The sequence below is a fragment of the Brienomyrus brachyistius genome, unplaced genomic scaffold (assembly GCF_023856365.1).
Source record: "Brienomyrus brachyistius isolate T26 unplaced genomic scaffold, BBRACH_0.4 scaffold91, whole genome shotgun sequence".
Lineage (NCBI taxonomy): Eukaryota > Metazoa > Chordata > Actinopteri > Osteoglossiformes > Mormyridae > Brienomyrus > Brienomyrus brachyistius.
The window spans coordinates 36,819-50,626 of record NW_026042366.1 but is presented as its reverse complement, the minus strand read 5'-3'; positions in this window follow the sequence as shown (position 1 = coordinate 50,626).

The window sequence follows — 13,808 nt, the reverse complement described above, 5'->3', positions numbered from 1 at the left end:
TTAAATTAACATCTGTGTAATTAAATTTAAGCACTTAAATTAGAAAATTCATTACATTAAAATAAGAAATAAATGTCTTAATAGCAGAATAAGCTAAATAAAACTTTGAAGCAGATATACTCTCCACACTGGATGTTACCATAAATATCCAGCTGTGTGCCGTTCCCAAACAGCATCTCCCCACGCTGGGTGTTACCATCTATATCCAGCTGTGTGCCGTTCCCAAACAGCATCTCCCCACACTGGGTGTTACCATCTATATCCGGCTGTGTGCCGTTCCCAAACAGCATCTCCCCTCACTGGGTGTTACCGTCTATATCCAGCTGTGTGCCGTTCCCAAACAGCATCTCCCCACGCTGGGTGTTACCGTCTATATCCAGCTGTGTTCCGTTCCCAAACAGCATCTCCCCACACTGGGTGTTACCGTCTATATCCAGCTGTGTGCCGTTCCCAAACAGCATCTCCCCACACTGGGTATTACCATCTATATCCAGCTGTGTGCCGTTCCCAAACAGCATCTCCCCACGCTGGGTGTTACCATCTATATCCAGCTGTGTGCCGTTCCCAAACAGCATCTCCCCACACTGGGTATTACCATCTATATCCAGCTGTGTGCCGTTCCCAAACAGCATCTCCCCTCCCTGGGTGTTACCGTCTATATCCAGCTGTGTGCCGTTCCCAAACAGCATCTCCCCACACTGGGTATTACCATCTATATCCAGCTGTGTGCTGTTCCCAAACAGCATCTCCCCACGCTGGGTGTTACCATCTATTTCCAGCTGTGTGCCGTTCCCAAACAGCATCTCCCCACACTGGGTGTTACCATCTATATCCAGCTGTGTGCTGTTCCCAAACAGCATCTCCCCACGCTGGGTGTTACCATCTATATCCAGCTGTGTGCCGTTCCCAAACAGCATCTCCCCACGCTGGGTGTTACCATCTATATCCAGCTGTGTTTCGTTCCCAAACAGCATCTCCCCTCACTGGGTGTTACCATCTATATCCAGCTGTGTGCCGTTCCCAAACAGCATCTCCCCACACTGGGTGTTACCATCTATATCCAGCTGTGTTTCGTTCCCAAACAGCATCTCCCCTCACTGGGTGTTACCATCTATATCCAGCTGTGTGCCGTTCCCAAACAGCATCTCCCCACACATGGCCACGGCGCAGTAGTAAGTCCCAGCATCGGAGAGGCTGAGGTTCCCCTTGGGGAGGCTGTAGACGCAGCTCCGTGTAGGAGATCCAGCCTCAGGGCTCTTCTCACACTCATCACTGCTGTTTCCGTGGCTGTAAATGACTCCAGGAAGGGATTCTCCTGATCCATGTCTGAACCAGTAAACACTGTGTTCTCCTGCACAGCTCCCAGTCTCTATCGTACACTGCAGGCTCACAGAGTCTCCTGGCTGCAATGTGTCAGACACAGGCTGCTGTACCACTGTCCTGCTGTTGGAGTCTTTACCTGAAAAGCAAAATAGTCATGATGACAGCCCTTTGAGAATAACAATGGAAAATACAGATCCTCAAATCCTGAATCGATGTTCTTCTAGCCATCCAAGAAATCAGTAACTTCTTGGAGAACAGCTGACATTCTTTTCTCTTTTTATTGTATTACTGATTATTAGTATATATCCGGTAACACTATACATTAACTGCACCTACATAATACCTAAATAAAAATTATATGATAATAACAAACATTATAATCATATAATGTCTTGTATTAATGTATGAAGGTAGATGAATATAATTAATTTCAATTCAAAGAAATGACGTGTGTAAAGTGTACTTTATATTTTCATGATTTTCGTGACTTTACATTTGGTTTATGTTGCCCCTTTTCCACAGGAAGGTATTTATTGTTTTTGCATATTTAGCTCTTGATGTGTTTTGGTATTTTTGAGCATTTTGCTGTAGTACCTGCATGATTTAATTAAAGAGCCGAAGAGCTCTTTGCCCATTACTAGTTTGTCTATCTTTTAACATTAAAGAAAAAGTATACATAGTAAAAGGAATTACTTGGTTTGGTAGTTGCTCCTATTAATTTTCTTATGTGCACAAAAGTAAGTTTTTCCGTTCAACCATAGCACTACAGTGAAAAGCAAAACGTCATGGGAAATGCAATTATGCTTTATTCCAATACACATTGCTAATTTTTCATTATTATTACATTTATTCAGCATAATATCTTCAATATCTTCTGGCCTGAAATCTTTTCCTGCTACACTGAAGACTCTCTCAGCCTGTGCAGAGAAAGCTGCAGCCAAAGGGTTGGCGTCCTCTGATAAACATGGTTGGCTCAGGTATCAGTGACATTATGTGAAGCTTTCATGGCAGGAATAGGGTCTAGTTTGACTTTTGATGCAGGAAAAGTGTTTGGGACGTTTCTTAGGTTAGAAACTGCCGTCACTGCAGCCAACACTGACTTCTAAGGAGAGACACTCAGCTCTTCCTATGAGCAGATCCACCATGGTGCACAAAATGACAGTTTAATTATTATTTTAGGTGACACTTCAAATGTTGCATTATTTAATTCTGAATAAAACGACATTTTTATAACAATGACGTATAACAATGTTAATGTGTTTATGTATAACTCATATTTAAATAATAGACTGTATAGTTAAAAGCTACACCGACAGTACGTATATGAACTTGAATTTGAATCCGAACCCTTTTTCGTTCTTCTTCTTTAAATTCAAATATGAATTTCAATGCCACAACCTGTTTTCAACCACAATTCAAATTTAATTCAGATTAACAAAATGAACTGAAATTCTGAATTTTAGGATACGTATTTGAGAATTTCATTCTCAAATCATTTCTGATTGGTGCACATCCCTAGTTCATATGTTAAATCATGCATTTTTTTTCAGAGTGAATACACACTGACTGCTCAGATAAATAATGTCAAAAATAATTTTCTTTGGTTACTTAAGATTTTTGCACAGTCCTATACCATACATAACAACTCAAACATTTTATTTTTATGTTATTTGTTTTAAAGAGGCTGCCATGTGTAACATTAACATCTGTATAAAGAGAAGGTTAGGCGTTTTGGCTGACAGCAAGCAAAATGCAACAAATTGTATAATAATAATAATAATAATAATAATAATAATAATAATAATAATAATACCCCTCCTGGAGCCGACACCTTATCGTGGTGGAGGGGTTTGCGTGTTACAATGATCCCAGGAGCTATGTTGTCTGGGGCTTTATGCCCCTGGTAGGGTCACCCAAGGCAAACAGGTCCTTGGTGAGGAACCAGACGAAGTGCGGCTCAAAAACCCCTTATGATGAAGAAAATTTTGGAACCACGTTTTCCCTTGCCCGGACGCGGGTCACCGGGCCCCCCCCCTGGAGCCAGGCCTGGGGGTGGGGCTCGATGGCGAGCGCCTGGTGGCCAGGCCTACACCCATGGGGCCTGGTCGGGCGCAGCCCGAACAAGGCACGTGGGTCCCCCCTCCAATGGGCTCACCACCCATGGGAGGGGCCATAGGGGTCGGGTGCGAAGTGATCTGGGCGGCGGCCAAAGGCGGGGAGTGGGTGGAGGTGGGTTATTGTGTTGGAGGAGGGAGATGGTGAGGGTGGAGGTGGGCCATGGTGTGGGCGGAGGGGGGTTATTGTGTGGGAGGAGGAGGGAGATGGTGAGGGTGGAGGTGGGCCATGGTGTGGGCGGAAGTGAGAGATGCTGTGGGTGGAGGTGAGAGATGGTGCTGGTGAAAGTGAGAGATGCTGCAGGCGGAGGTGGGCCATGCTGCTGGGGGAGGTGAGAGATGGTATAGGTGCAGATGTGCTATGCATCCACTAGTATGCTGAGCCCCATATAGCTGGAACCACAACATTCCGGTGGAGGCAAAGGCGTCGTCAGACCCTCAAGTTTACAATGGTTCACCTACGACCAGCCGCAGAGGCACCAGAGCAGGGAGCCCCTGTGTTATTATCATACGATACTCTCTACTCTACATTTTTCTGGCCATAATGTATCTATACCCACAGTATAAACAGAGTGATGCTTCACAGTGTATAGTGTCTGCCCCTAACTGAACTTTTAGCTATGTTTCCATTACAGTTCTATGTATATGCGACAAAATGTGAATAGGGTGGAAACACCATTATTGGATGTCATGTGAATAACAATCACCATGTATCGTCCCGTAAGATTAAGATCCATGTCTCAAATTTCAGCATGGCGTTATTTCCACAAATTCGAAGCTCTACAAGAACTCATTGTGTCTTCAGTCTTCTAATTTGCAAATTCTGCTTTCTTTGCAGTTTGGCGGATTACTACTTTTTCGGCTCACCACAGAAACCAGCTAGACTTAGCCCGCTAAGCCACACGCTACCCCCAGCCCCCCATGTCCATGCTGTGAGAGTCTGCATGGTCGCACATGCATATTTGACGGGCTGCTTCACTCTGGAAGCAGACCTGCACTAAACCTGCACTGGACATGCGATCGGCTCCCGGCTGCAGCACCTCCTCCACCTCCTCTTGGCCAGATTATCGATTAACTGATAGCAACGGTCTGAAATGACAGTCATTAACTGTCACCTCACTATCCTGCGCTTGACAGTCTGCCGAAAACTAATTCAAAGGAGACCAAGGATGATCAGAGTGACGATAGAGGAAATTTGGCATTTTCTCAGCTGGTCTAGGGTCAGTCCATCAAGGGTATGTATCTGTTATCTCTACCAGACTGTAAGCAAGCAAGGGCATGCTGGCATCCGTTAATCATCTGGTTCACTACGTCTCGTAAAGTTAGCGAACTGATACCGTATCCTCAAATCCGCAGACTATTACACACGGAATATTCTCGAAGCTTTAAATCGGGTGGAGCGGCAGCACGCTGAAGCAGTTGACCCGATACGGTTCAACTTGTGCTGTTTAGAGGAACGTTCCCCTTTAAGGTGGGTGGTTTTTCCACACAGTACAATAAAATTCTTAGCGAGAAAATTATCTTGAGAATGAATGTTACAGCCTTATTTAATGAAATTGTAATAAGACCAACATGCATAACAGCTGAGAGTGCACATGAGGTGACAGGGGTGAATGCATTTTTGTCTGGGATAGTTTAACTGAAAAATGGAGCGAAATGGAAGAAAAGAGTCTTATTGCACAGCTACTGACATTAAAATTAAGGTTATTCGTCTACAGTTCCATTGTGTCTCCTCTATACATACCTCTCCAGATATTCACATTTTTGTTGGAAAGCAAGGTCCTGGAACAATTGGAAGCTAAGAGCCTTGCTCAAGGAACTCTGGGATTTGAGCTGCCGACCTTCTGATCACAATCAGTCCTATGCTACTGAGTCATACACGGCCCCCACAGATACATTCAGCAGAGAGTTGGAGTTTCCCGGGAAGAATGTCAGCAGGCGTGCTTTAGTATATGCATGTCCTATAAATAAACACTTCTGGATGCTAGCTGGGCTCCGTGTGGATGGGGGTCTGTATGTGTCTCACCGGGCCCAACGTGGCTGGAGATGAGGCCATCGTCTCCAAAGGGACTCTGTTTCGACTGTCTCCCCGTCTCCCAGACACTCCGCCAGCGTGTCTCCAGGATACGTCGTGTGCCGATTTGGCCTCACCGTCCACCCCAAGCAGGCAAGCTGAGTCACTGCCCCTCAGATTTCCCTGCTGCCAGCTGGGAATCCGACATTCGATTATTCCAGTGCGAGTCGTCTGAAAAGAGGCCCGCAGAGGAAGCTATGATCACCAGACGACGTGAGAGGGGGAGACGCGCACCGCAGCCCCGGCTGTGCCCTGCGCCCTCCGCTTCTACTGACAGAACATGGTAAAATCCCCTCCAATTTACTTTGCAATTTCATAAAGGATTCTGTAGACGGCAGTGCCTACCCTTGCTTGGGAGTGTAGAGGTGGGCCTGTGAAGGATAGAAGGAACGACAATCTGGAAAACAATCATAGATCTGCCTGGGATCAGCGATCAGAAAGCCAACAAGAAGAGCAACCGTGGCAGGAGGTGAAGCCCTGGGAGGCTCAGGCCGTAGCAGGAGGTGAAGGTGGGAGGAGCTGAGCCTCATTGGTTTTCTGTCTCTCTCTCTCATCCTCTCTCTCTCTCTCTCTCTCTCTCTCTCATGGAGATCACATGTTAAGCAACCATTAGCCAGCTCTAATGAGAATCAACATGCTTTCCTGCAAAATGCTAACATTAGCTCGCATCATATATAACAGCAATGTGGGAACAGCTTATTATTCCTTAGGGAATGTGTAACTTACCAATTACAGCTGGTGTTGGATGCAGAATGCCAACTGAAAGAGAAGCATACCTGGTCATTTATCAGAATATATTTAATCTTGAATGGCATCCTGAAGTGGCAGAGTGGGTCTCACCTTTCCCTTGCAACTCTAAGGCTTGGGGTTCGCGTGTGTGTCTATGTGTGTGTGTCTCTCGCATGTTTTCCACCAGGTTTCCTGCAGGTACCCTGGCACATTTCCATAGTGCATAGGCATGCAGTCAGGCTGAACATCACCTTTGAATCACCTGCAGTGTATGATAATGAGTGAGTGCGCCCCCTGGTGGTCTGGCAGGCTGTCTGCAGTGTGCTCCTGTCATGTACTACCCAGGATGGACTCTCTGATGCCTGAACATACCCATCCTCCTCACTGGCTGACTAACTCAGGATGCTAGAGATTTCTATATTAAGGAGGCATTAGAGTGCACTGTGGTACTATAGTGTAACCAGTAAAATCAGCCACATTAAGATCACATGACCAAAAATAAGTGACATAATGCTCTGGATTCGCAAAGGATTGTATCGCTGTGTCACTCCAAAAGGACTGACGAGCGTTTATAAGGAAAACAAAATATGGCTGTGGCTGGGGGTAAATCATAAAACGAGAGCTCATCTCCCGAAAGAAGCAGCCAGAGGAATAATGGAAAGCTTTCGCAGTGACACTCGTCTGGCTGAAGGAAGACCTGCAATCAGACACAGCCATTAACCTGCACTGGAGAAAGTGGGAGCGGAGAAAAGCGTGATGTTTTCAGCCGAGCTGTAAACTGTGATATGAATCCCTTACAGAAATGGAAATCGCTGGAAGCTGATTCAGCCCCCCTCCCCCATCTCTCTCCATTCCCAAACATAACAAACTGACATTTTGATAAACGGTCAGTTTAGAATGCTGTTTGGTGACATTTTAGCTTTTGTTGAGTCAATATAGAAAAACATCTCAAAAAAGAGTGTATAGATCTTTCTGTAAGTGTTTTAGAGGCAAATAGAATCACAGGGCTTGGTGTAAGATGCTGTCCATCACACACACACACACACACACACACACATACACACACACACACACACACATAACAGGACGACATTAACCCCCACCCAGCCCTAACCTTAAGCATAAATAATCAAACAAAACACGAGGCTTTTCGCATTATTTGTTTTTTTGATTGCATGCACAGATCTTTGTGGGGACCTTAAAAATGCTCCCCACAACATCAAAATGCCAAAATTTTATTACATTGTGTGGGACATTTGGTCCCGACAATGGACTATAATCCTGATCCACACACACACACACACAGACGCACACAGACACACACACACAAATGTTGCCGTACCTATCTAAATGGGGACCTTCCATTCATTTCTACGGGAAAAACCCTTAACGCTTACACAGCTGCAACCTTAACTCTAAGAAACCAAACAAAATGCAAGACTTTTGGCATTTTTACTTTTTTGATTGCATTCACACGCCATGGAAATGATGGAAATGGAAGCCAGTGGGTTCCAGACTGGCCGACGGTAACCTGGCGCGATCGAGGTGCCCAGGATGGGGGACGTAAAGCAGAGGAAAGGCCACAGCTCCTGGGCTGGAGGAGGGCAGTGAGGGTAGCTCACAATTTGGCAGATGCTAGCGGCACTGGGTGTGTAAGAAGCCGCCCAGTGGCCCAATAATGGAACCCGATTGGTTGGCAGTATTCTCTAAATGTGGGTAGGTATTTTTGAGTGCTCTTGAAAAATAACTTGCTCTTTTAATCTGACTCCATTTTATATAGTTGAGCAATTGCATTAGAATCTTTTAGTTGTATCTCCAGATAATTCAAGCTGCTCTGATGACTTCCAGGCTTTTCCTATGTTTAGCTAAACTCATTCATTCGGAATCGTCTCACAGGATTGGCTTTTGGCCAATATAGTGATATCTACAGGCACAATATGTACTCAGTTTGCTCCCAGTTCAAGGCCCACAGGATCAGGATCCCTTTGAGGGTATCAGCCACATGATCTCCAGCATGTGAGTTTGACCGTTTGGGGTCATTCATAAAGGTGGAGTCTGAGGGTCAGCATATGTGATCGCTCTCTTGAGTCATCCGCTCCTCTCGCCCATTGGATGAGGACGTAGCGCTGAGCTTGTCAGAGACCTATCTACAGATCTGTCAGATGCTCTCCTCGGGGGCCTGACGGAGACCGCGGCTGCCCTTCGTACCTGGCAGTTTGCGGTCAAACTGACGGCCCACTGAGGAATCCCCTGGCATCTCAATCGCTCTGCCACCTGGGAGGAAGGAAGCATCAAATTATTCAATAATCCCACAATAGCACAGAAGACATTTTTTTTCTCAGATGTTTTCAAATGTCCAGGATGTGGCAGAAGGCCACAGATTAATTCCATCTGATGAGTTAACATGGAATAATTTCTCATCCTTCAGTCTTCGAGTCTCCGCGTGACTTCCGGCCCGTACAGGAAGCTCAGTTCTGTTAGATGAGTTGACATGGAAGTTTCCCAAATGCGCCTCTCCTTCTATCTGGTGTCTCTAACACCATCTGTCTCCCGTGATTTCCGCAGTGCACTCTGAACCTGCTCCCTCGCCTGCACAAACACATCAACGTGTCACAACAACACGTAATAAAATAAAGACACAACAAGCAAATAACAAAATCCTGTATTTAAATATTTCATATGAGCATCATGGGTAATTTGCTCATGCGGAAACAGACAAATAACAAACCTAATTTCCTCCTTGTTTTCTGCATGACTCGACTGCACAGTGCACTTTAATGTCTTTTCGAGGGCTGTCAACCAAATACCTGAGGCTGCAGGTCAGTTTCCTTTGTTGCTTTCAGAATTTTTAACGAATACTCTGGGGCACCAACAAAGAGGACCCATGTCTCAGGTACGGTGTGAACAGTGAAGAAGAAAACACACAGTGCCATGCAGTAGGAAACGAGGGAGTTCATCAGGAGGACATCTCCATAAGTTGATGTTTTTGCTGTATTGCAGGTGAAGGTTAACATTTTTCCAGAAATGTAATAATCTAGCTTTCCAGATTAGCACTGCTGCTTGCATCCTGCTTCATTTTAGGATGGCGGATGCTGCATTCCATCACACACTCAGCAGAACAAGCATTTCAAAGCATGGTTCCCCGTGAGGTGAAGAATCTCACTCGGACAAACTACAGCTCGGCTGTAATTACGGATCACCTTCCCAGGAATCGATGACACTTGGAGGTAGGCGAGGGTGTCAGAAGACGTTTCTCTACTTTTGAAAATAAGGGAAGATTGCGGAGAAAAAAGAAATATAGCATCACAAAGAGATCCTCCTGCAGCTGTGGACACTCTCTGAAGCTCATGAGGCCGGCAGGGGTGACGTTTTTGTCCGGTCATGGAGGGATCCATCACAGAAGTTGCAATAATGGGGTTGTGGGTTTTTAATGTCCTGAAATGTTCTCCACACTTTAACACACTCCTTTGGTTTTAAGTTCTTCTTATCAGTTGTCTTTTCTGAATTCAAAAAGCTTTACCTACATGACTGTCATAAGTACTTTGTATAAAACTCTAGCTGTGTCAGGTAAGGAGTCACGGTGTTATTATTATTATTATTCTTGTTGCTGTTCACACCTTCCCCTAACCGCTGATCTATTGCAGTTCCACACCTGGCCTGTAGGGGTTAGACTGAGCTGTAATGCAGGACTTCTGGCCAGCGCCCGCAGAAGCCCCGCCCCCATCCTGTACATCTCCAGGCTTGGACAGGTTCTCTTGTGGTACATGAAACGTCATTGTTGCTAATTCCCAGCTGGAGCAGTCCTTTCTTACAAAACGATTTCTATGTCAAGCATCCTTAGCAGGGGCTGGACAGCCTGGCTTAAAATCCATGCCAGCAAGGCTGGGATATTCCAGCGAGCCCCTCTGTGACACACACACACACAATGAAGATGGCCCAAGCATGCGTATAAGTAGACCCTTAGGAGCCTCCTGCATGTTCCATTGAACACACCTGAGGAGTAGAGATAAGGGCTGCAGGCAAGTCTGCTTACACTGCCCAGGGTCCGAGCACAGAGTCAGACTCTGGGGTCCCAGCACAGGGGTCCCAGCACAGAGTCAGAGTGTGGGGTCCGAGTGCAGAGTCAGAGTGTGGGGTCCGAGCACAGGGGTCCCAGCACAGAGTCAGAGTGTGGGGTCCGAGCGCAGAGTCAGAGTGTGGGGTCCGAGCGCAGAATCAGAATGTGGGGTCCGAGCACAGGGGTCCCAGCACAGAGTCAGAGTGTGGGGTCCGAGCACAGGGGTCCCAGCACAGAGTCAGAGTGTGGGGTCCGAGCACAGGGGTCCAAGCACAGAGTCAGAGTGTGGGGTCCGAGCACAGGGATCCGAGCGCAGTCAGAGTGTGGGGTCCGAGCGCAGAGTCAGACTGTGGGGTCCGAGCGCAGAATCAGAATGTGGGGTCCGAGTACAGGGGTCCCAGCACAGAGTCAGAGTGTGGGGTCCGAGCACAGGGGTCCCAGCACAGAGTCAGAGTGTGGGGTCCGAGCACAGGGGTCCCAGCACAGAGTCAGAGTGTGGGGTCCGAGCACAGGGGTCCCAGAACAGAGTCAGAGTGTGGGGTCCGAGCACAAGGGTCCCAGCACAGAGTCAGACTGTGGGGTCTGAGCGCAGAGTCAGAGTGTGGGGTCCCAGCACAGGGGTCCCAGCACAGAGTCAGACTGTGGGGTCTGAGCGCAGAGTCAGAGTGTGGGGTCCGAGCACAGGGGTCCCAGCACAGAGTCAGAGTGTGGGGTCCGAGCACAGGGGTCCCAGCACAGAGTCAGAGTGTGGGGTCCGAGCACAGGGATCCGAGCGCAGTCAGAGTGTGAGGCCTCAGCGCAGAGTCAGGGTGTGGGGTCTGAGCGCAGAGTCAGAGTGTGGGGTCCGAGCACAGGGGTCCAAGCACAGAGTCAGAGTGTGGGGTCCGAGCACAGGGGTCCCAGCACAGAGTCAGAGTGTGGGGTCCGAGCACAGGGGTCCCAGAACAAAGTCAGAGTGTGGGGTCCGAGCACAAGGGTCCCAGCACAGAGTCAGACCGTGGGGTCTGAGCGCAGAGTCAGAGTGTGGGGTCCCAGCACAGGGGTCCCAGCACAGAGTCAGACTGTGGGGTCTGAGCGCAGGGTCAGAGTGTGGGGTCCGAGCACAGGGGTCCCAGCACAGAGTCAGAGTGTGGGGTCCGAGCACAGGGGTCCCAGCACAGAGTCAGAGTGTGGGGTCCGAGCACAGGGGTCCAAGCACAGAGACAGAGTGTGGGGTCCGAGCACAGGGATCCGAGCGCAGTCAGAGTGTGAGGCCTCAGCGCAGAGTCAGGGTGTGGGGTCTGAGCGCAGAGTCAGAGTGTGGGGTCCGAGCACAGGGGTCCAAGCACAGAGTCAGAGTGTGGGGTCCGAGCACAGGGATCCGAGCGCAGTCAGAGTGTGGGGTCCGAGCGCAGAGTCAGACTGTGGGGTCCGAGCGCAGAATCAGAATGTGGGGTCCGAGCACAGGGGTCCCAGCACAGAGTCAGACTGTGGGGTCTGAGCGCAGAGTCAGAGTGTGGGGTCCCAGCACAGGGGTCCCAGCACAGAGTCAGACTGTGGGGTCTGAGCGCAGAGTCAGAGTGTGGGGTCCGAGCACAGGGGTCCCAGCACAGAGTCAGAGTGTGGGGTCCGAGCACAGGGGTCCCAGCACAGAGTCAGAGTGTGGGGTCCGAGCACAGGGATCCGAGCGCAGTCAGAGTGTGAGGCCTCAGCGCAGAGTCAGGGTGTGGGGTCTGAGCGCAGAGTCAGACTGTGGGGTCCGAGCACAGGGGTCCAAGCACAGAGTCAGAGTGTGGGGTCCGAGCACAGGGGTCCCAGCACAGACTCAGAGTGTGGGGTCCGAGCACAGGGGTCCCAGCACAGAGTCAGAGTGTGGGGTCCGAGCACAGGGGTCCCAGCACAGAGTCAGAGTGTGGGGTCCGAGCACAGGGGTCCCAGAACAGAGTCAGAGTGTGGGGTCCGAGCACAAGGGTCCCAGCACAGAGTCAGACTGTGGGGTCTGAGCGCAGAGTCAGAGTGTGGGGTCCCAGCACAGGGGTCCCAGCACAGAGTCAGACTGTGGGGTCTGAGCGCAGAGTCAGAGTGTGGGGTCCGAGCACAGGGGTCCCAGCACAGAGTCAGAGTGTGGGGTCCGAGCACAGGGGTCCCAGCACAGAGTCAGAGTGTGGGGTCCGAGCACAGGGATCCGAGCGCAGTCAGAGTGTGAGGCCTCAGCGCAGAGTCAGGGTGTGGGGTCTGAGCGCAGAGTCAGAGTGTGGGGTCCGAGCACAGGGGTCCAAGCACAGAGTCAGAGTGTGGGGTCCGAGCACAGGGGTCCCAGCACAGAGTCAGAGTGTGGGGTCCGAGCACAGGGGTCCCAGAACAGAGTCAGAGTGTGGGGTCCGAGCACAAGGGTCCCAGCACAGAGTCAGACCGTGGGGTCTGAGCGCAGAGTCAGAGTGTGGGGTCCCAGCACAGGGGTCCCAGCACAGAGTCAGACTGTGGGGTCTGAGCGCAGGGTCAGAGTGTGGGGTCCGAGCACAGGGGTCCCAGCACAGAGTCAGAGTGTGGGGTCCGAGCACAGGGGTTCCAGCACAGAGTCAGAGTGTGGGGTCCGAGCACAGTGGTCACAGCACAGAGTCAGAGTGTGGGGTCCGAGCACAGGGGTCCAAGCACAGAGTCAGAGTGTGGGTTCCGAGCACAGGGATCCGAGCGCAGTCAGAGTGTGAGGCCTCAGCGCAGAGTCAGGGTGTGGGGTCTGAGCGCAGAGTCAGAGTGTGGGGTCCGAGCACAGGGGTCCAAGCACAGAGTCAGAGTGTGGGGTCCGAGCACAGGGATCCGAGCGCAGTCAGAGTGTGGGGTCCGAGCGCAGAGTCAGACTGTGGGGTCCGAGCGCAGAATCAGAATGTGGGGTCCGAGCACAGGGGTCCCAGCACAGAGTCAGACTGTGGGGTCTGAGCGCAGAGTCAGAGTGTGGGGTCCCAGCACAGGGGTCCCAGCACAGAGTTAGACTGTGGGGTCTGAGCGCAGAGTCAGAGTGTGGGGTCCGAGCACAGGGGTCCCAGCACAGAGTCAGAGTGTGGGGTCCGAGCACAGGGGTCCCAGCACAGAGTCAGAGTGTGGGGTCCGAGCACAGGGATCCGAGCGCAGTCAGAGTGTGAGGCCTCAGCGCAGAGTCAGGGTGTGGGGTCTGAGCGCAGAGTCAGACTGTGGGGTCCGAGCACAGGGGTCCAAGCACAGAGTCAGAGTGTGGGGTCCGAGCACAGGGGTCCCAGCACAGAGTCAGAGTGTGGGGTCCGAGCACAGGGGTCCCAGAACAGAGTCAGAGTGTGGGGTCCGAGCACAAGGGTCCCAGCACAGAGTCAGACCGTGGGGTCTGAGCGCAGAGTCAGAGTGTGGGGTCCCAGCACAGGGGTCCCAGCACAGAGTCAGACTGTGGGGTCTGAGCGCAGAGTCAGAGTGTGGGGTCCGAGCACAGGGGTCCCAGCACAGAGTCAGAGTGTGGGGTCCGAGCACAGGGGTCCCAGCACAGAGTCAGAGTGTGGGGTCCGAG